Raw genomic sequence first — 24,124 nt, forward strand, 5'->3', positions numbered from 1 at the left:
GAACATGTCACGGCGTAGAAATATTTGCTGTCAGGGCTGATGAAAAGTCCTGGCCATTGAACTATGCCCCTTTGCTCAGCAATGGGTCTCTGTGGTGACATACATGTTGCCATTGCATGCTGCTGATGAGCACTCTCTTTGCGATGTTCAGCCCCTTAGTGATTCAGCCCATCAACTTGTAACAGCACCGGTAAGCAGTGACTGTTCTTTCGACACAATCAGTCAGCTTGGTGGTGTTAGTGAAGACTGAGACATGCAACATGCTTCAATAATGTTACATGCAAATCACCTTACGATTGAAATGTGTATATGTTCTTTGTGTCAAGGATCGGCTCCAGTACCCAATATTTGTTCACATAACATAGCTCTTCTATCTCTTTTATATCTTGAAATGTATCTATGAAGTTCACCCTCTTAAAAATGTTGGCCCTCTTGCACTCTATCACAAGGCCGAGGATGGTGCAGAATAAGAGCTTGCATGTCAGCCGTCAGGCGGTTAGCAGTGCTCCAATTGTAAACCTTTCAGTTTGAAAAGCTCTGTCAACATAATTTTCAGGTCCAGTTCTGATCCTTGAGAACTTTCAGGTTCTGATGGAGCCATTCTTTCATGAACTATCCTGTTCAGGCCATAGACCCACTGGAAGCGGTTGTCGATTTTTGCTAGTTGGGCTTCGGCTCAGTCGTCAACTCAGGGGGTTCACCATCGGGCCGGGGCTAAGTATTTTGTCTCTCTCTGTGTACAGCTGCCTAGGGTTTGTTTGCAAGGTTAGCTCGTCTTTGTAATCTCTATATATGAGAATTGATGCCATCGATTCAGCAATTGTGTCCTAGATTGCTTGCACCTTTCTGTATTGCCGCAGACATCCTCTCTGAGTACAGTCAGGTGATCTCGCAACTTACCACGTCATCGGGGTGAATCTATGGGCTTCTATTTTCAGATTGAGAAGTTACCTTTCATGGGGGTAATGGATAAGAACTCATTTAAGGCATTGTCTACATCAAGGGCTAGTGTCTCTCCTCTAGGACCTCTCCAAGGAGATTACTTAAGAAATTTTCCCCACCAACTCGTCCTTTAATGTTGACCCACCATATCTTTTACTTCTTCCATTGTATGTAAGCTGCAACCTCTTGTATTACAGCTCTCATTTTTTACCATTGAATTGAGCCTCAAATTTAGTTCATTTGCTTGGTTGATGCCCATTTGATTAGCATAAGCGTCAACTGCTTGTTGGTCAAGATCTACCGTCTCCAACAAAAGTAGCCTGAGCGCCGGCACCCCCTGCCCCCCTCAAGCAGTCTCTTCCTCCAATGTCTCATCCGGGTCATAATCATACACCTCCTCCCAAGTCCTGATAATTTGACGTTTGGTCAGCCATTTTTTCATACATATCATATGCAAAATTGCTGCCCAGCAAATCTCAGACACTCGCCCATAGCCACATGAGACTTGGTGTTTGACCTCGAGATAAAAGTTCAAGCAAACGGCAGTGTGGTGCAGAATGTGTCCAAAATCAAAATCGTCCAAGGTACAATTCTGCTCGATTTGTGGCAATACCACACGATCGAGACTTGCAGAGATCTTTACAGACATGAGAAAGCCACAAAAAATATGACCCTGTATGGCACACGGGAACCAAACCTTCAAAAGCTTTGAAGCAGTGCTGACGATGACAATCCCAAAGCATATGAGGATAAGCACTTGTATGGAGAAGGAGTATGTTTTCAAGGTCTTGCGCTCGGTCGCAAGTGCTATGGCCCCACTTACCCCAGTGCGCTAGGCAGAGTGAGAAATCACCTTGGCACCGGTTGCTCAACTGATAATCCAACTAATATACGTTGTTTGCTACATTAGTAGTGGCAAGAGCTTCTTGTATGAATATATCCACCATTTTGGCATTGTCCTCTACTTAGAAAGGGACAACATCATATTTAATAATGTGAACGTATGTTCTATTCACAAAGACACTGGCGCAAGCCCAGCTAGATAGCCAGCTGTTGGTAATCGAGACCATAAAAAGGTTAGTGTGATGATTGAAGGGATTGAAAACAAGGCTATGCCTAATGAATGCACCCGGACAGTTCTGGAAGAGGCCCACCAATACTTTGCAGAGGACGCCAAAGACCAGGTCCTCCTTATTGGTGATACCAGTTCTTGAAGAACAAGTTATGCTTGTTTATAAACTTGAGAAGCTTTAAGCACAAAATTTTCCATGGCAATGGCATATGAGTAATGAACACGAAGGATGGAGTGCAGTCCACCGTAAAAACACAGCAACAGCAGTTCACAAGGACAGGCTGCTGGCACAAGCCTATGTGCTGGCCGACGTACAGGTTTCGTTTGAACAAAACCATCGCAGCAGTATCCTCTTCTAAGTATAGGTTTGCACAACCTACAGCCGGCTGAAGAGAGATTAATGGCAGTTTTCAGGCAGAGCCGCTCTTCAAAGTGATCATAACAGGGCCTCCTGTAGCAGCAAAACAGAGTACTTGACAATCCTGTTTACTGAACCCTATTGTCAGAAGTTTGAGTGTAAACCAAACTAAACCTACAACAAGTGCTTGCTGTAGAGAGACGATGATGTTATCACCTTCCAATTCTCTGCTCAGGCATAAGTGAGTGGCTAAATATGATCCATGAAGCACGAGCAGGATGCAATCGTTCATTGTTTTAGATGACTGCGCCATGTTAAAAGACATGAAGCAGAACAGCGAGCTGGACAACTGGGGCTCAGTGCCAGACACGACTGCCTCAGTGTGTGGATCCTGATGGAGCAATACACCAGCATCAGCAAGGGTTCAGAGAAAAAAAAGAGATGATCGTAGTTTTCTACACTCCGAGTGAGACAGGCAATGAGAGCATCATCCAAGAATATGGGATGGATCTCGACACAAAAGAAGTGAAGCGACCGCTCGGCCAGCTAACGGAACAGGCACACGGGAAGCTTTTCTTCAGGCTGAGGCATGCTTACAAGATTGAATGGGGTTGAGAACCAAGCTCGGGGCATGGCAACTTCCTTTTTCAATCGAGCATAACCATGTTCTCTTTGGGCCCCCTGAGTTGAAGCTGTTAGAGTAGCCCTTCCTCTTCATCAGGAAGAACTTTTTGCTCTTCAAGTTTTTCCGTCCTCAACACCTTTTTGACCCTATTAGGCGAGCAGCATACTCACCTACTTTGCACACTTAAAGTAACCAACTTACATATAGCAACATCATACGGGTACCCAATTTACATAAACGTGATGTAAAATTAGAAATCTATTAACTATCTAAACATACTTTAAACTATCGAGTGATATATCAAATGATAGGTATTGGCATGTAGAATAGAAAATACATATTCAAAGAAATATTAAAATGGTTTTTCTAAAATGTTTTCGTATTATGTAGAATAATATATTGTCCCCTTTTTAATAAGATATTTTAATAATTTCAATACACAGAACCGCATCATACAGCGAAATCAAACATCTTTTAAAAGCTTATTATCTCTGCTTCACGAAAGTTGACAATATGCAGCTGTCAAACAGGGCAGTGATTATTTAATTTCCATTATTGCACACGGGTACGTAATTTGAGTGAATCTGATATAAAGTTACAGAAATCCATTGTTTAGTACTTTAAACTTACTTTTAAACTATTGAGTGATATATAAAATAAAAGGCATTTGCACGAAGAATAGAATAAAGAACTCAAAACGTGTACCCTTACGTGTATTTTATTGAATATTTTTTCATTTAAATCGTAAAAAATTTGACTCATTTTTAGTATTCATAAAATTTTGAAGTAAATACGAATAATGCCCATATTATGGAGATAAATATCTGAATGTGTTTAGCAATCGATAATTGTTTGCTGAGGATACGTATACTTTTTACTATCTTTTATTCCATATAGCTGAACAACAAGAACATATAAAACACGATTGGGACTAATTCTGGATAATTGGATCTTCATATTTTTCAAATATCTCAAACATGTTTGGTGTCCTATAGCTCAGTATTGAAGTATTACAAATTACTTTTATTGATTTAAAATCCAGGTATTACAATAAGTTACTGAAAATGGTTTAAATCAAAGTATTTTTGTGTTTCAAAATGAGTGTACGTGTGTTTTGGGAAGTTTCGAAGATTAATTGTACAGATTAACAAAGCTGGCTCATTTGTCTTCTCTATTTTTAATCAGAATATCGTATGGTATATGCAGTTCCAAGGTAATTTTAAAATTATGAGTAGGAAATACCATAAGGATGAGACACATCTCACTTTAAATTTCTTTATACTGTCTCAGATGTTTCATTCCATGGAATAGAGTAACCTTAGTCATAGTGATACAATGACGAAATTCACCATGTTCCTTGATGGCGAGATTTGGGACAAGTGCATTATGGTAAAGCATTTACCAGGAACATAAACTAATATCCTAATAATCTGTCAGAAAATATATTCAAAGCGCATCACAAAAATTAAAAGCAAGAAAAAGTTGAGGCTACCTCAACCTCATACAAAGTAGTATCGGCCAACCTATTTGTATCTGAAGTTGTTGACTCAGTGTTATGTTATATGTGATTATATCTTATAGAATTACTTTAAACTGCATATTGTCAGAAAGGGCTGAAATGTACATTCTTTTAAATTCAACTGTCCCGTAATACTGATATCTATGTCTTATCCGATTTTTTTATGAATGACCGACAGGTAAACCATTACTTGAAAGATTTGTGCCGTACTTAAGGGCCTGGTCAGAATTAACAGAGGGGTAAGGCTGGTGCGATTCAAAACGCGATGCATGAAAAACACTGACCCCACCCCAAGTTCTTGCGCAAAATATGGTGACCCTCCCCCTCCTCCTTGGGCAAATCAAATGACCCTCAACCTACCCTCGAGAAATATTTGCAGTCCTCAGTCTTGTACAAACCGGGGGTATATGCACAACCGCCCTATTCTAATCAAGTACAATAATGTCAATTATCCGTGTCTATATATACCCAATTATTATACACCTACTACCGTAACCTATGGGAGTTTGACCGTCCAATAACTTTCCGTATTTTGTATAGTACGCGGAGTCCCGAATACGGAAGACGGGCGACACGCAATGTTCAGGGGTTTGTAGCAATTTTATTTCAACAATCGCGCGGGTTCCACTTATATCGCGCGTGCCGTATCCCTCAAAATTATCCATAGAATTAGTTTATACGGACGATTAATGGAGGGAGGTGTATAATAATAGGGTTATACACAAAATACGGCCCTGTTTGGACTCGGGCTCAGTGAGTGACCTATGGACTCGCCTTCGGCTCGTCCAATACGTCACTCACTGAGCCCTCGTCCATACAGGGCCGATTTTGTGAATAACCCTATAGTATATGTAGATAGATAGATACTATTTTATTATAGTGACACGATTTCATATTCAACACAATATTCTCATTTTGAAAACGTACAAGAAATTTGTTTGAAACCCCAGCCGAGTTGTCAGCTTATGAGTCACTGGTTCCTTTAAATTAAAGTAACCACTCTGTGCGTTTAAATAACATATTTTACAGTATAACATAATTCATAAAGAAAGTATATTAAGTGTTTGAAATTACATTTCTCCTTCTAATATACATTTCGTGAATACACTTAGCAAAGTTTCTAACATAACTGTGTGAGAAAAGTTGAACAAGTTTTTCATTTGATGGCAAATTATGAAGGACATCCGTAATCGAGGTGCGAATATCGTCGTACTGTTCGCAATCAAATATAAAATGAAATTCGTCCTCAACAGTATTACCGTTACAAAGTAAACATATTATAACATATGTACCACAGTTTACTTGCATCGAAGCGCGCGCGTACTACCGGTATTTGCACTGCAGTGCAAATACCAAAAACATTATGCCATACCTGCATGCAAATGAATAGAACAGCGCGTGATCCTTGTCTTTCAATGTGTATCGCATAAACTATTTAAAATGTGTTCGTTTTTGTTTTTCGTTCCTTTGTTTTCTCGATAAAATAAACAGGGGGAAACATATGTAATAATAACAGAACCCCATGGCGAGCGAGCAAGCTTGCCGAACCAGGGGTATTTGCACTCGTGTTTGCGTTGAATCCGGCTGTCCTTTCACTCGCTGCGCTCGTGAAAGCACGACCGCCGGATCCCCCGCAAACACTCGTGCAAATACCGCTGGTACGGCGCGCTTGCACTCTCTGGCCATGGGGTTCAGTCATATTCTCTGATCAATTTGCAGGTTAGAATACCTACCAGTTTCAATCTTCAAAGGTATTGACCCGTTACGTAATCTTGCAATAACTGAGCGGTATTTATACGGGATATTAAGTAATACATATGGTTCAACATTGTAATTGTGTTTGAATGTACAATACGTTCTCAATTTCGGTTTCATTAAACAGTTAATTCTCCAGTTTACAGATTCATTGACTTTTAACTTCTGGTTTTGCTTTGTCAAGAATAACATTAGTATTAATATTTTGTTCATTTCTAGACTCAAAAATATAGAACAGTCCATTCTCTTTAAATACAGACTTCGCTCGTTTAGTCCACAATTGGTCGCTTAAAAATACACGTTTGGTCAGTCTAGTGATGGGTAATCTCTGTCGTCAAGACCACAGCCTTATGACCTCAACTTTACGCCTATATTCACTAGACATGCATCCCATATCACCGTATACTGAAGCAGTAGGACTTGAAGCTCCTATTCCGAGATATGACCGCGTTGCACGGTGTTGGATCTTGTCAATACAAGTGATTGAATTTCTATGCCACACTGCCGAAGCGTAGTCAGAATTGGAGCTACTAACGAATCAAAAACTTTGTGTACATCTGATAAGACATTCCCCCATAGATTTTACATTTGGCAATAATAATTCCAGTAGCTCTTGAGGCAGATTCAGCAAGGCTCTGTGTCATAACATTCACATCAAGATGTTCTCTAAAATATACTCCCAAAGATTTATATTTTTCTGTAACATCAATTGACATAGGCCCACAGTGAAATTGGGCTTGTGTACGTGGAGAAGAGTGATTTCTGAAGTGTACCACCAAAGTTATGTCTTGGCTCAATCTCAGTCTCCACTTCTTACAGTACTATATCAAGCAAACGTTGTGAATTTTCTTCGGAATCGGCCAGTAAAACAATATCATCAGCTATAATAGTATGCTGATCGTATCTTCCGCAACTTTAACACCTATACCGGACTGTTTTATTTCTGTTGCCAGGTCATTAATATATAGTGCAAATAGAGTAGGAGAAAGGCTGTCGCCTTGTTTGACACCAATATCAACAGGAAAACTTTCAGTGGTAAACTGATTCACTTGGACCTTGCACATTACGTTAGTGTACAAGGAACGCAGCACATTGAGAAAATTTGCCAGTTACTCCACTTTCATGTAATTTTTTACCATAGACAATTCCTCTCAACACGATCAAATGCCTTTCGCATGTCAACAAAGCAAGCAAATGTAGGCTGGTTCTTACTAATTCTGTTTTCAATAATAGAATACAGAACAAATATATGGTCTAAACAAGAACGAAGTTTTCTGAAACCATTCTGCTCGTCAACTAGCTTGCCGTATTTCTCTAACCAATTAAGCAGACGGTTATTGAGAATCGATGTGAAAACTTTACATATACACGATATCACAGTAATACCTCTGTAATTCAACAGAACACGTCTATCTTTGTTTTCACTTTTCGGTTTGGGCAGATAAGACCTTGACACCAACTTGTCGGTACTAAACCAGTATCAAAACATGTCACAATAGACGATGCATCAATTGGATGGAAACTTTGTTCTTCAGAATTTCATAATGTATTTTATCCAACCCACACGCCTTGCCAGATTTAGTTTTCATAATGGCTTTTTCAGTCTCTGTAATCGTGATTGGTTGATTTAACTCTGTCTGGTGTAGTATAGGCATGTCTGGAGGAGATAACTGATCAACTTCAGCATCGAATTATTTCAGTTTGTTCATAATCATGTCCAGATGGCCATCGTCAAAACGAAATTCCTCGGCTTTATCAGCAGATACTGGGTCTGTAGTACTAAAAAGACTTGCAAAGTCTTTTCTCCACCTGTTTAGTACAATGTCCAATTCTCTATGCGCTATAGCGTCATCTATAATTTCAATGGGTATTGGCTCCTTAGGCGTGTGTGCAGAGAAAATATTATTGAATTTTTTCCAGAAATCACGTCCCCCGTTGTCTACCCTTATGAAAAAGTCCTATAGGACCCAAATGGGATTGACCGTGGTCCAATAGGAGTACCACAGGAACGGTGTAGGACCAGGCTGGTCCTATAGGAATGATGATTTTAAGTCCTATTGGACAATCCCATTGTAAATGAAATTCCAATAGGAACTTTGTGGGACCATTCTTGTCCTATGGGAACAATCCCTGAACGTCCTACAGGACAATCCTTTTGTAAATGACATTCAAATAGGATTTATTCAATTCTGTCATAATCATTAGCTTTTGCTGTTGCTCTGACAAAATTATTCTTACCATTCTCAGAGAGCAAAAATATTTGCAAATTAATTTGCAATTAATCTTTGGACTGGTACTGAAGGAAATATGGTTTGTAAAAATATTGCATTTTGCTATTTCTAGAATTAAATGAAAAAAATATACAAGCAAGCAAATACATAAATAAATAAACAAACACTTAAATCAATAAATAAATCAATAAATAGGCCCAGCAATCATGTTTACATGCTGGCTCATGCATACTATGAGGTTATCTCTCGATATCACCTCTTGGTGGGTCGTATTGCTGCGAGTGCGGTTGTGGGCCGCATCACACGAGTCGAAGACGAGTGTGATGCGGCCCACAACCGCACGAGCAGCAATACGACCCCACCTAGAGGTGATATCGAGGGATAACCTCTTTATCATATACCTATGCCCACGTTATTGAATCAATAAATCTCGTATATTAAAATATGATACGTTTCACTGTGGTTTTCTTGATGGACTACATTGTTTGCGTCATCTCGCTCAGGCGGATTGATATACTAGCGTCTGACGTAATCAATCAGCTGGCTCATTGACAATTATTTTACGGTTGAGCGGAGAAATGCTTGAACTCTGTCACCAAACATGTAGGATATCTACCGAAGTTTCCTTCACAGAGAAAATGAAGTCTTAGATGGTTTATTCACTACACAGACACTGCATCGATGTAAGTTCAAACTTTCTTTAATAACTACGAAACTCTGGCTGAACAGCTCACGAATTAATTACTACATCGGGAGCGACATTGTGACAATGATATATCCTCCACATACGCATGCAATCGGAAAACTTTTGTTAAAATTTCAATTAAAATCGGATGGACAATTTTAACAAAATCACGAATAAAATGTTTTTTAAACTGATATTTGATCTGGAAGAGTCATTAAATTGGCGAGAAAAAAACAAACACGGCAATTTCAAATTCAACTTCAGTGAAACACAACAGTCACATGTTTGAGTCCAGCGTGTGAAATCTCATGAATACGTGCACGAACGAAATTGGAAAAATCTGGTTTCGGAAGATCAACAGTCCTGGGAGTTGTCAGAACTCGAAGAATCGTATATCACGGCCCTACGACGTTTGCGTGGTGGAGACTTGAACGTGGACGTGGCAACATTAATGGTGAATGAACCGCCGTAAATAACCGCCCCGCTGAATATACCCGCTGTGGCTGCTGCCTGGGTTTGGTACGTGCTTTCGTTGATGGTCTTGTGAAACTGAAATGGTGGATTTGCTTGTCTTGCTTCCGTCACATTTCCCGATGATGGAACCATTGCTGTTTCTTCCTTGTTACTGTTGGATAGTATGTTGGACATCTCATTTTGTTGCTCGAGCGACGCTACGGCGTAGTTGTTTATGCTCTGAACGTTACGGGTGTCCAGACAACTGCTGCACTTGAGTTGGGGGAATCCCGGCGTGGAGCAAATTTGTTATGGCCGTTTCCGCATGCTGTGATTAGTTTTCTTCCCGGAGATTCCCGCTTTATTACACATCGTTTTGACAACATTAGCCAACTTGTTTGACCCATTGGATTTTTCTTGTACCAAATATGAGTCGTGGGGGTGTAATTGATACTGAGATAAAACGGACTGTCCGGAGTGTTCATTTCTTGGGGACGACGGCTAGCGAATTGACGATAAGTCTCGACCGGGCAGCTGTTCATGGCGTTGGGTGTCGCAAATATCTTGGGGTTAAACGGTCGTGTTGAACTTCCTGCTTGCCCCCATCGCGTTTTTGTTTCCCGCTCGTTGAATTCGAGATATTCTAGGCCGCCGGCGGTTTTCTTCAGCATTATATCACCCCATTTCAGCTGACGATTTTCTTGCCCGCCGCGGAAACCGAGCATTTTGGTGTTGTTAGTCCACACTGCATTGAAGAGAGCTTCAGGGGTTGATCGGCCGATAACTTCCTTGTCAACGAGAATTTTTTCTTCTTCCTCAGTCAGTCTGTCGGTTGCGTTTGGTTTGTTTCCCATTCCGTGCTTTTTAGTTTCTACTCTTTTGGCTGCGAGGCATTTTCGCGACTTCTCGAACAACTTATCGCGTATGATGGAAAACCCGTAGCCGCTGTCTTGTAAAAACCGATCGATACCTCTTTGATAGTTGGTAAGTGTATCAGGCTCATAGTCGCTGCCGTCCTTCTGGCGAGTTCCTAAAAAAAACGCTGCCAGATAGTCGTCAAGCTCAGCAGGAGGGATGTCACATATTCGGCGGGTTTCGTTTGGCCTCATAGCATTCAACCATAGCTGAACTGTTTGGTAGCCGTGTTGGTGTTTCGCACGGTATTTTTCTTTTTTTGTAGACTGACGAACTCCTCCCGGTCACTCTCAGTAAACTCTACATACCGTTGATGTTGTTGTTCGGGTTGGGGTGGTAAATTGTCAAAAACTTCTTCCGCAGCTAACAAATCTGACAGACTGAAAAGCTCCTGCAGGTTTTCGCTGACAGACATGGTGGAATGGCAAGGTTGTTGTTATAGTGACCGTCTTATACCGGTGTCTCATGAAAATCACAAAATATTTCAGATGATGAAAATTGTGTAAAATGAAGTTCATTTTACTTCCAAATCGGTACGGTACATGCAAGTGTTGTGTTTGGTATTATTTTTCATAACGCATTTACCATGAATACATGAAATTTTTGAAAGTTGTGCTTTTGAATTTGCCGGTCCTCCGACATGTCCGATAGCACTTTTTGCTTGTCGTCTGCACGTCTATGCTTGCAGCACGGACGGAACAGCTGATCGGTCATCGATCTGTCAGTGCCCGTACGGTGTGATGCTCTGCTCTTTAGTAGCAGGTTAATCCGATATCGACACATGTGTTTTACTTAGTTACCCCGCATTTCCCTATGCTTCAAAACCCTGCCACTTTTGGAGATCGGACACGAAATCGTAGTCAAAGTCAAAATCATAGACGGGCACCATGGTTTGTTTTGATTAGGGCACCACCATGTAAGTAGTCCGGTATGCAAATCAACAGGCCGTATCAGGCTTTGTTATGTAAATCAACAGGTCGTATCACTTTTTCATATGCAAATATTCAATTGAACGAAAGAAAGACGCGCTGATCATTCCTTTCATATGCAAATCAACAAGGCGTATCACTTCATTGACATGCAAATCAACATGATAAATCATATCACTGAACTCAGTACAGACACGATACAGGGCATAGGTATATGATAAATATAAGTAACACATAGCTACAATATCAATGAGTTTCCACAGACTGAAGACTATTACAACTACCAGCACTTCAAATTCATAAATGAGAATCAATATCACCTCATTATCTTAGCTATGTCTGATCAACACATATTTTGTACACCTTTTTAAAGTCCTATTAGACTGTCCTATTGGAAAACCTAAGCCCAGAATGCATTTGGGCGGCTGCAGTGCATTATGGGCTAGCATCATCAAAACAAGATGGCCGCTGCAGAACAGACAAAAGGGGTCAGTTGTAGCTCTGAAAAATGACTGTGTGGCAGCATAACCGGGTGTTTTACAGCTTTTATATCACTGTAGTACAGCAAAGTTAGGTAGGACAGATTATTTATGTCAGTGTTTTCCTTTTGAAGACTGAATAGTTACGGAAATAGCCAGGTTTACAATAGTCCTTTGTCTACTTGCCTGCTCATGATCCAGTGTATACCCATTGTGTGACTTCTAGCTTGTTGACTAGGCATTTCAGTCCACACAAAGAATATAAACAGGAGTGAAGTATAAAGCCAAGGTAGTAATGTAGTTAGTGATTGGATACATATGGTCAAAATGCATTGATATTTATGTGAGACAAAGGAGCAATGGAACAATTGTGTTGGACCCCCTGTTACATAACAAACAGAAGTTGATATCTCAATGATTTCTACTCATGTATTGCCATCATGAAACCTGAATTCTTTCTATGCTGATAGAGCTCATTTGGCTTTTGAATTATTAAAATTATGATACTGAAAATTAAATGTTTTGTGTAACTTTTGGATACATTACGTAGCAGCATCAAATTAACTTATCACCTAAAACAAGAGCCAACCATATAAAGCTGCAACTCAAAAATTTCATGAAGGCAGACCTTAATTTCTATGTGAATATGCTTCTGTAGTCTCAGCCATAATAGTTTAATTAGATAATTGTTACACACAGCTTTGTATAATATTTTTCTGATTATAGAAATAAAGTTTCTTTGTTCAAAAGTATATCCATTGCAAGTTCTTCTTTGCTCCCTAATGAACATTGAAACACCCACTATATAGCTTGTCTTCTTAGCGTCTGTATGTGTTAAATGCAAATGTTATTGTTTACATTTTAATTCTAGTCCAGACCAGAATTTATTCCTCAACAATAACAATGTCTACACATGTACAGGCTGAGTTCAATGGAACGTTCTAATGTTCCAATTGGATTACCATAGGACTGTCTAATAGGACATGTCTAATGTTCCTATTGGACTACTATGGGACAGTCTCGTAGGACAGGTGTCACATTCCTATTGGACTACTATGGGACTGTCTCATAGGACAGGTGTCACATTCCTATTGGACTACTATGGGACTGTCTCATAGGACAGGTGTCGCATTCCTATTGGACTACTATGGGACTGTCTAATAGGATATTGTCTCAAAATACTATTGGACAATCCTATCAGACTGATTCCTATTGGAGTCCAATAGGACTTTTTTGTAAGGGTATGTCTAATAGTTTTTGTTGTTGCATTTTATCATACCAACGTTTAGCTTTCCTTATTTCAGAATCAAATGTGCGCCTTGCTTCCACAAAAGAATCTTTTACTCAAATTAATTTCCAGAGATCAGTGAGTAACGGTGACCACCATGGCTTGGTCCTTTTGTGCTTTTTAGTTGTACCTAGTGAAACATCCCTGATCTCTAAATGAACATCCATTTCGTCTTTGAAAAGCTTACATATTTCATCACAAGTAGAATCGATGTCATCTCGTTGTAAGTTGGCTTTTTCTTGATTTTCAGTAAACGTCTGAATTTTACTTCGAGTGTCTGAACTGCACATAAACCCAGGTGGGATGTATTTTAATTGATACATCCGACGTTTAGTAGTCGAGTTCGTCGTTTGGAGATCACGTGAACGTACATGGAAGTCGACAATGCATAATGAACACTTAAAATCAGTAAGCAATGATCAGGAATACTTCCAGTGGGAAAAATACCAGTTCATTACAGATACGAGCATTTGACCAAACCGGAAGTTTTTAAAGGTGTTCAGTTCATCGGCGGGTACTCAACAATAATCAACTACTGCTGAACCTCTAATTGAAACTGATGTGAACCCATCATTGTTATGGTCAGCATTACACCCATTTAACATACACATATTATTGTCTTTACAAAAATCAATAAGCAGCTCTCCAAAGGTATTTTTCACATTGTCGATTACTGCCCTCCGTGGAATATTATATAACTCAGGTATGTAGTCTTGCAGCTGACCACACCTGGCATTGAAATCACCACACAGAATATGGTAATCAAAGCGTTCATTTTCATGCATAAGTAATTGTTAGGATAAGTAATTGAAAAAAAATCGTTGCCAACATCTCCCCTTGCAGAATGCTGAGGTTGCAGATAACAGCAACATATTGTGAACGAACGATCACAATATTTATCTTTTAACGTTAACCAAAGAATACCTTCCATGTTGTTGTCTAGTATGGACACTTTGTACATTCTGAGAAGATGACTATGAATAAATATGCCCACTCCACCTGAGCCGCGTATGGCTCGCCTTAAATAAATTTCCTATGCTGACGAAAAAAGGTTTAATCATTCATTTTGAGAATTTCGTCGTCCCACAGAAATGTTTCACAAACACAAATATATCTACGTTCATCTTCTTCAGCACAAGTTCTCGATATTTGGAAGAAACGTCAGACTTCGACCACCCGTTTACATTCCGACAACCTATGTTGATACTCGACTGATCTATCTGCTATTCTGTCTCTTTTCTATCGTCGTGTACCACTCTGCCGTATTTCCATTTCAGTTTATGGTTGTCACCAATGGCTCGTAATATACTGCGGAAATTTGCATGCATTTGACGGGTATCTCGAGAAACGTCGTTCTCAATATACACGGATTTGTAGTCAATGGACTTACGTAAGGATCGCTTGGCTTTGAAAATAGCTCGTTTCTGTTCCATGGACTATAAAGTTACAACACAACCCCTGGATTCTTACCGTATGATTTCTTACGAGTAACATTAAGGCAGTTGGTATCAGTTTCATTAGTTTCAATCCGTCTTGAAATAAGGCTTTCACTTTCTCAGCGATAGTTTGTCGACACGTTGTTCTAAGCCACGGACTACAATCACGCACCTGTTGGTATTCTCACCACTACCTGTAGGATTTTCAAGGGTGTCAACTCGTTTCACAAGTCGTTCGAAGTCACCTATCAGCTTTGATACTTCCATCGTAATTTCATCTCGGATCTCTCTGATAGCAGTATCGATAGACTTCGTAACCTTTGCTTCAGAAGATTTCATTTTTTGTGTCAGGTTTGTTTGTACACGTTGAATCTGGGCACTCAGGTCAGCCAGAGTAATGTCTTGCTCATGATCGGTGTCATGGCGGGTATCATTTCTTCCATCAGCGGTGTCTTGACTGTTTGACCGAGCGCGGGTCTGTCTTTTCTCAATATTTCTGCTGGCCATACTTGGCAATTGTGTAATACAGATATGGTAGTTCCGTTCAGTGGAAAATTTTGCTACGTCTAGGGTTTAGAGGAGATAGTTAGAAGTTTCCTCAGAGCGACTGCAAAATACGTCCGCACACGCGCGTGTACACTACAAGTTTTACATAAAAGAAGAAGTAATTATAGTTTTCCCCATAGACCACTATGTATATTGATGAACATTTTCGGTAATACTCCAAAATCAAATTTCTTGTACTTATATGCACTCATAGCCACCCAATTCTAATCAAGTACAATTGTGTTAATTATATCATGCCCACATATGCTCAAGTATAGAAAGTTTTACATGGAAAAATATATTCATAGTTTTCACATTAGTTAATGAACATTTTCAGTGAAACTCCAAATCAAATTTCCTGTACATATAAGCACTTGGAAACAACCTATTCTAATCAAGTACGATCGTGTTAATTATCCCATGTCTCTAATGCCCAAGTATAGCAAGTTTTACATTAAAGAAGTGTAACGAGTTGATTTCTCAGGCTGTGTATTTTCTGTTTTGCCTAGGAGTTCTTATGTATTATCACTATATAGCTAGGGAGTCCATGAGGAGAACCTTCCAAACTGTGTTTTACGTTGTGCGCTGCACTTGAAGGTTTGAGTGTCAGCGTGTGCTTTTTCAGTCAGATATTTCTGTATTTTGAGTTTTGCTCAAGTTAGCAGATGTGTAAAGAAACTGGTGAGTCGCTGAGATCGAACTTTATGCGGATCGGACTGTTTATTTAAACTCCACGCCATCCTCTACTTAGTCGATCCAACGAACATTGCTCACAAAATGAAATCCGTGCCGTGTGTGTGCAATACGCATGCACTGCACACAGAGATGATAGTATCACCACAAGTTGAAAGCTGATCTATCTGCAGCAAATTATGTGTTAACTGCGAACTTTATACAGTTTATGAGTTCAGTCAGATGTCTGAGATTGCCATGAGAACATTGTTTGTGATTGTTCCACTGAACTTTCGTCGATGCGTTTAGTTTGAATTCAGAGGAAGACTTCAGATTTGCTGTGTTCCACGTGTTTGAGTTCGGCAGAAGTACGAGTGTTCCTGAAGAGCCGACCGGAAGTAAACAAAGATCCAAGATGGCTGCGCCCCTAAGTAGCTGAACCGGACGCTGCTTAGCTGTGGATCGCGTGTGTTGTCACTGAGTTTCATGTGCGGACATTGCACCGGACTTACAATCGCGCTTATCGTTGAACAATAGTTAAGGTAAGGTCGCGTGTGAACTGTTTGTGTTTCCAAGTCACGTGGTCAAATCTGAGGTACCTCAGCGGTAATGTTAAGTTTTTCATAGAAAATACTCTGAACAGAGTTTTTCTACTGAAAGTGTGTTCGACTTCTGCTGTCGAGAGGTTGATTATATTTGTAATTTTGAATTATGGTTTTACTATTTTGTATGTAGACGCTGATAATTTGACACAATATAGTAATACACGGAAGTTGTTTGTTCCATTACATGACTGTGTGGTTGTTCCTCATTTCATGCTTATGTCAATTATCGCATTTAGGTGACTGATGATGAGATCATTATGTATCTTGAAACACAGTGTGACGAAGGGTCCTCGCTGTTGAAGACAGCGACCTGGCCTTGTCTCTCTAAGGCAAAAGAGAACACAAAAGATGCACAACAGGACAAAATAAAAAAATAACACATTATTTAGAACAGTTGATGTGTGGAGTTTTTTCCCTTTTGTAATTGCTCTCACAATAGTAGCAGTAGCAGTATACTAGTATTTAATATAAATATATATACTTATGTTGCAGTTTAACAAAAACTACATTTTTTGCATGTTATTTTATGATTGTGTTTTTCTTTGTTTAAGAGTATTTATAAACATGTCATACTGGTACATGTGTATGTATTATAGTTGTGAGTAATGTATTTTGTAGTACAAGTGCTATCAATACTTGAGTGCCCTATATGATGCGTGCCTCTTTTCAGGATTTCTCTGTAACATTTCAAATTATAACAATTTTCCATGCCTTCCTTACTCAAAAATTAGTGACCCTCCCCCTGACTCATGCGCAAAATGAAGCGGCCCTCCCCCAAACCACTGCATGAAAAATAGTGACCCTCCCCCAATCGCACAAGCCTCCCCCCTCTTAATTCTGACCAGGCCCTAAGAAGACACTTATTGGCTATGCTATATGCAAGCCGCGTGAGACAGATAATAGGCAACGAAAAAACAAAATCTCGGACCAGTTTCAGACTGAAAATCATTATGCAATCTGAGACATGTCATGTGAACAGACCTATGCAGCAGTGCCTTTAAGTACCTATATATATATATATATATATATATATATATATATATATATATATATATATATATATATATATATATATATATGTATATATATATAGGTACTTAAAGGCACTGCTGCATAGGTCTGTTCACATGACATGTCTCAGATTGCATAATGATTTTCAGTCTGAAACTGGTCCGAGATTTTGTTTTTTCGTTGCCTATTATCTGTCTCACAATGGACAAGATTGATATTATGTAAACACTAGGGACGAGAGAAACAGTGGATCCTCGCAAATGTGTTTGAGAACTATTTATTCATCGCCGCAAGTTACAACGAGTTGATAACTATGACTGTATTGTAAAATGTAGTAGGTCAGCTGCTGTGCCAATGTTCTGAGTTGCAAATTACTGTTTTTCCTTAAATTTAAGCGTTGCTTTAAATTATATATGGAGAATATGATATGCTGCATTTATGGTGGATGATGGTATAACACAGGAAAATATTGGAAAAGCATGGAAAATGTTAGAATTTTTATTTCTTCCCTTGGAAAGCTATGATATTTCAGTGTAGATTTTGTTTATGCTATTTAACTAAAATTGCCAAGGATGAGAGAATGCAGGTAGCTTCTTTGTTCGATTTGATGACCTTGACAAGCAAAATCGACTTTGAATAGAAACTTTAGAATCTAAACAAGGTTGATTAAAACAGTGAAATTCACTCCCTGAATATTTTGTTTGGTGAAATGCTATTTTCATTATTTTCACGAAGGGGCGTCTTAAATCCTCTAAAATCTTAAGACATGAACCACCAGGGATAATCGCCACTCATAGTTAAAATAAAATGCTACTACGATAGGAAACCTCATTATATATACGGTATTTTGTATTCATTGATATTGATGCAGTACAAGATTAGTTGCAAATGTTAACCAAAGAGTGATTGAGAATGCTTGTTAGATACGTATGGAAATTTCAGAAAATCTGTGAGTAATTTGAATGGATACTTACCCTGAGAAATGATCTATCATTAATGTTAAATGGTCATCTTGCCTGTCTTTTAAAACCTCACTGGATATGTCAGTCCATTTATAGTCGATGAGATAGTCAGAAAATAGTCTTATCTTTCTACCTGTGGTATCCATCTTCTTGTTAACTTGATTTAGTATAGGTAACATAAGAGCAACCTTCTTGTTAAAGTGAACGTTTTTCTATCATTAACACTAAGTACACAATTGGACTCCATGGCTGTAAACGTTCTTGATATTGGCTTTATTTCCAAATGCAGCTCGTAAAATGACTGGGTCGGGGTATACAACCTGTGGAAAAAGCCCGTGTGTGTGTGTTTTATTTTGTTGTGTGTGTGTGTGTGTGTGTGTGTGTGTGTGTGTGTGAACAGTAAGATTAGAACATATCAAGTATGTTTGGTACCTATTACTTGAGTTCACTCATACACGCAATAGATGTATAGGTAGATGTTTCAAAATCTACCTATGGGACGATAGCGTTTGTGCGTAATAGAGTAATATAATGAAGGGGAAAGCGCCTCCACACAGCACCTGAACCATTCATGTCGTTTTTGTGCTCTCTTTGGTTTTTGTGTGTCTGGCTATTCATGTAGATATAAGCCATTGCAGTAATCTGCCGCTCAAATGACGGCGTGATCCGTTGACGCCACAGTGCGAAACCAGTGTGCGGTCTCTTTCTCAGTTGCTTCTTGATTCTTGCTCTCCTTGGATTTTGTTTCACTGTTTGTGTTTTAAATGTTGTCAGTGTTTTGTTCATTCAGTAAGGAGGAATAATGGGACTAGAATATTTATATATGGATTAGTTTGTTGTGTTTGGGTCTGTTCGCAAATTTCTGTAAGTTTGTGTACTTTGGAATTTATTAGTGAGATCGCTTATGTTTTGATTTCTTTTGTATCCGATGATGCGTTTTAACTTGAATAGAGTCTTAAGTATTTAATCTTATTCCATTTCATCCCAGTCCTTAAGTGATGCTTGTTTGACGCCTTTTGTTTGAAAAGTGGATTTTACGTGGTAGTAAATATAAATTTATTTGTAATGTTGTTGTGTGTTTGTTTACGTTAATTGTGTTGTTCGTGCTGCATAATATATTTTCTGTATTGATGTTTGATATTCTTACCGTAAATATCCTCGCTGAAGTAATTTTCAACGAAATGTTTTGACTTTGTTTTTAAAGTTCTCCTCATATGCCCTAAAGTTTCACCTTTAATAAGGCCTTGTTACAACCGATGATGTGGTAACTAACTGACAACGTATCAAAGCAGCAAAAAACTTCATAACGTAGCATAAATTTACCGATAACATAGCATATGTTCCCAACCGATAATGTATGAACAAATTTACAGAAGACGTATCGAATTAATCACTAGCACATCAAAACAACTGATATCGAAGCAAAGTCAACCAATACTGTATCAAATAAACTAATACCTTATCAATTAATTAACGATTGATAGATAGATAGATACATAGATAAGACAATTACTCAATCGGTACATCTATCGATATGTCTATTGATGGGATATATATATATATATATATATATATATATATATATATATATATATATATATAGATATATATTACTTCAAGTACAAAGTAATGAAATCTATTACTTAAGTTTCATGCATCTTGCAATCCTCAGATAGAGTGAAAGGATTACTAGCTCAGCACTATTACCAAAACAAATATTATTTATCGAATTTTAACACCACCTACAAATAGAATGGTTCGTCCCAATCATATATGTAAGAGTCTCTCAAAGAACTCTCGCATGAGTTTGATGCGTTCCTCTAAGGTGCCAATATACAGTATAGAATCGTTGACATAAGTGTCGCATCTTTATAGTCCGGATATGACGTCGTTAATCATCCATTGGAATGTGGCCGGAGTGTTCTTCATTCCGAATGGACAATCCGTCTGGTGTAGCAAAGGCGGATATCACGGGCACGATCCGTCACAGGGACTTGCCAAAATACCTTCAGTAGATCAAATTTTGTCATACCCGGCTTTTCTGACTCGATCGATGCAGTCGTCAATCCTCGGAATTGGGAAAGTGTCTGTCTTTTTAAGAGGGTTCATTTTCTGTAGTTTGTGCACATATGGCAATTTTAATCAACTTTTGACGCAAATATGCACGGCGACATCCAGTTACTTTTACTGGGTTCACTAAAGTCATTATGCAGCAGATATTTGGCTTCTTCCTGGAGAAATTTCTCTTCAAAGAGCTTAAGTGGGCCACAGACTCTATGTCTAAATACAAGCTCAAATGGGCTAAAACCAAGAGACTCTTGAGTTGATCTCTAACAGCAAAGACCAGAAAATGAATCATCCCTCTTCTTAGCTGCGTCAAAACAGTAGGTCGTTTTCATATTTTTCAAGGTTTGACGAAATATATCGAGAACACTCTGACTTTCTGTGTGGTAGGCGGATGACCTATACTGTTTGATGCCTAGCCGATCCATGGTTTTTAGAAAAAATTCCAGACGTAAAATTGGAATGTTGACCGGACTGGACACATTTAGGAAGGCCAAAGAAAGTGAAGCTTTCACTATGGTTTTTCTCGTTATATTTTTCAGTCATGCCAGGAAATGCCAAGAGGGTTTGACTGGTTGACCTCGCTGTTAATTTTATGCAGGAAATGCAATAACAATGCTTGGTCGAATGATGTAGTGCCTTGAGGGGAGGGTACCTTCAAGATGTGATAAGTGGTGCGGATTACCGTCGCCTAGGTGTCTGGCGTATACGCGTGCCAAAGACACCTATGGTTGATTTTCGGTTGACCAGTCTGATGGCAGAGTTGCAAATACCTGGACTGAACTATTTTGTATTTTGTAGGTGTCGTTGGCACTTTGACAATAAAAGTAAAGATGCACACATATTGAGTTTATTGTCTTGTTTTTGAGAGCGGCCAGTATTTCCAACGGCATAAATTATGTGCATTTGCCCTAGAATAAATAATTTCGAATAAAACATTGCGAATGTAACCACATTCCTAAAGCTTGACGTACACTTGATTGCCACTAAAAACCATGGAATCGCCCGACTTTCGATTGAAAAGATGAGTCTACAGAAATTTCAAAGTGGCAGATGACTTTATTTTATAAACATAGACAGTATAGCGAGAACTGTCTATGGTAGAAGAGAAGAGAAGAGTTCAATGGCTCCCCCAAGTGTTTCCACGACCGAAAGTGCGAGGAAGTGATATTGTACAGTTTAAAAAATGTGATATGCTGTCTCGTCACATGCGCCCGTCCTTTACATTGTTTGTCTTTTTTTTCAATTACTGTTTGTCAGTGATTTTATATGGCAAGAGCCATCTTCGGCATCCAAACACCATTTTTTGGCTTTTTATGTCTACCCGTTTTGTTAATGTTGTTGATGATGATTATGATTTATTTTGGGGGTAGCGGTGGCGGTATTGCTGTTTTTATCCCTGAAGTTATTTGTTTTATAGTTCTGGGCTCAAACTTCGAACAAATTGCCAAGTACCTTGACAAAACCTAAGTGCCCGCTATTGATATGCGTCATAAGGTAACAAGTGAGAACGGCCCCACGCCCGTCCGAGAAAACGGCCCCGCGGCAGCACGTGAATCTTTGCGATGACAAAGCCTGCTCGTACCGGCAAACGAATTTCAATAAAACAGTAATAGCAAAAAATGTAGCTTAGTTTGACAGCAATCCTGGCGTCAGGGCTCGGGTGCGGAGACACAAAGCTCACTTTGGTTTACTTGATCTAGCGTCTCCCGTGCTGTGCCACCCATATAAAATATAATTGTTAAGATAAATGTATGGATAAAAATCTAAGTTTTCAAGGGTCGGAAGGGAGGCTTTTATTTTGTAGTGAGGCGGGTTAAGTTGCGGTGCCAAACTTCAATGTTAGGCCGTTTTTGACGTGTGGCCGTCCCTGCCGTTGGGCTGTTCTCGGAGCGGGCCGTTTTCTCTGGTTTTCCGTCATAATTATTCAGCATTGAATATTGAAGGCCTGTTAAAAGTACTCGTGACAAATCTCCAACTAATAGAAAAAATTGTCATCTTGTCGGTTATTGTCTGCAGGGGCAGTATGGATGTTCAGATGCGAGTTAAATTTGTAAGATCGGGGTTGAAAAGTAGTAGGCCCTAGGAGATAGGTGGCTTTAATCAGAATTTTAGGTAAGGAAGGTTTGAGAAGCCCATCCATCTCACTCTTGCGCAACGCCACTTCTTCGGGAATGGAAGAACGCGCTCTTCTTGACTTTCAAAAAGATCTTGCCATTTTGCAACTGTGCATCCATGATTTCTGCCATCAGCTTTGCAGCATCTCTTTTTAGGCTGGCTACTTTAAGGCCGCCTAATGTAATGGACACGGCATTCCTGTCGTACAGGCAGGCCGCATCTCTAGTGAGCTCGAAAACTTCACCAACTCCAAGGGATCGCCCACTGCGACAGTGGCGCATGCCGACTGCCAGTAGGCCACGGATGATTACTTTCTTGGGAGGCATTCTGGTGGTGTTGATGATATAGTTGTGCTTACCAAACTGATATCTCTCCTACAATTACGACCTCTCTTAAAACATTGTTTGACCAATTAGAAATAACTCTGTTGTTGTACTATGTTAACATCTCCCCCCCCCGGCGCCCGCAGTTTCGGCAGTTGACGAGTTACATGACAACGCCTTCACCACAATAGAATGATGGAAAGTTACGCACACTTGTCAAAATAAATGACACACACTTGTTAATTTGTGGAAATTTATTGGGTGCTCCGAAACCGATCGTCACTTCGGCAGTTTTTTTTCTTCTCATGTTCAGTGTGCCCACACAGATCGGTGTTTGATATGAACTTACAGAACATTCATAGAAAGTGTTTAAATTGATGCGTCCATTTACAAGTTCAATGACATGATGGCAAGAGCAAAGACGCGGCCGTGCACAATAAGCCGTAAACCAGACAGCTTGTAAAGCTCAACAAAATTGATTCATGAATCCAATTCATGTCCCAATTAGTTTTTCTAGAACTCGGACTGTGGTCTTAAATCCTTTTTTTTCTCGGTCAGTCATAATTAAGTACCTACCCTGACAATAGTGTCGTAATGTTTGTGTATCCACCAGACGTAGACACACTGCAGAGTAAATCAAAGTTCTATCGCCAATGGCCATGAAATCATTCAGGATCACCAACTTGCCTTGACTTTTGACAATGAACGGACATAGACGAATAGAACTTTGCTTTTAATACTCCTTTCTTTCCCCGTATGATCGACTTCACTATTGCGTACATTTGGTCACAGGTCACCCAGAAAAAAATATTAGTGGTTTATACTGTGGCCGGAAATTTTTTCAGAACGAGAAATTTTCGCAAACTTCGTGAGGGCAAAAAAAGTGAAAATTAATCCTTGCGATATATATATATATATATATATATATATATATATATATATATATATATATATATAATATATATATATATATATATATATATATATATATATATATACATAAAACATTGTGTGATTTACATCATGAAATATAACACACTCAGTGCCATGATACTGAACTTTAATAGTAAGCCTGTCACCTTGAAGGTAATACTGTAGATGACACGAGGACTTCAAACGCACAATGGTACAAACAA

The sequence above is a fragment of the Ptychodera flava genome, assembly GCF_041260155.1.
Source record: "Ptychodera flava strain L36383 chromosome 23 unlocalized genomic scaffold, AS_Pfla_20210202 Scaffold_23__1_contigs__length_28996876_pilon, whole genome shotgun sequence".
NCBI classification, from domain to species: Eukaryota; Metazoa; Hemichordata; class Enteropneusta; family Ptychoderidae; genus Ptychodera; species Ptychodera flava.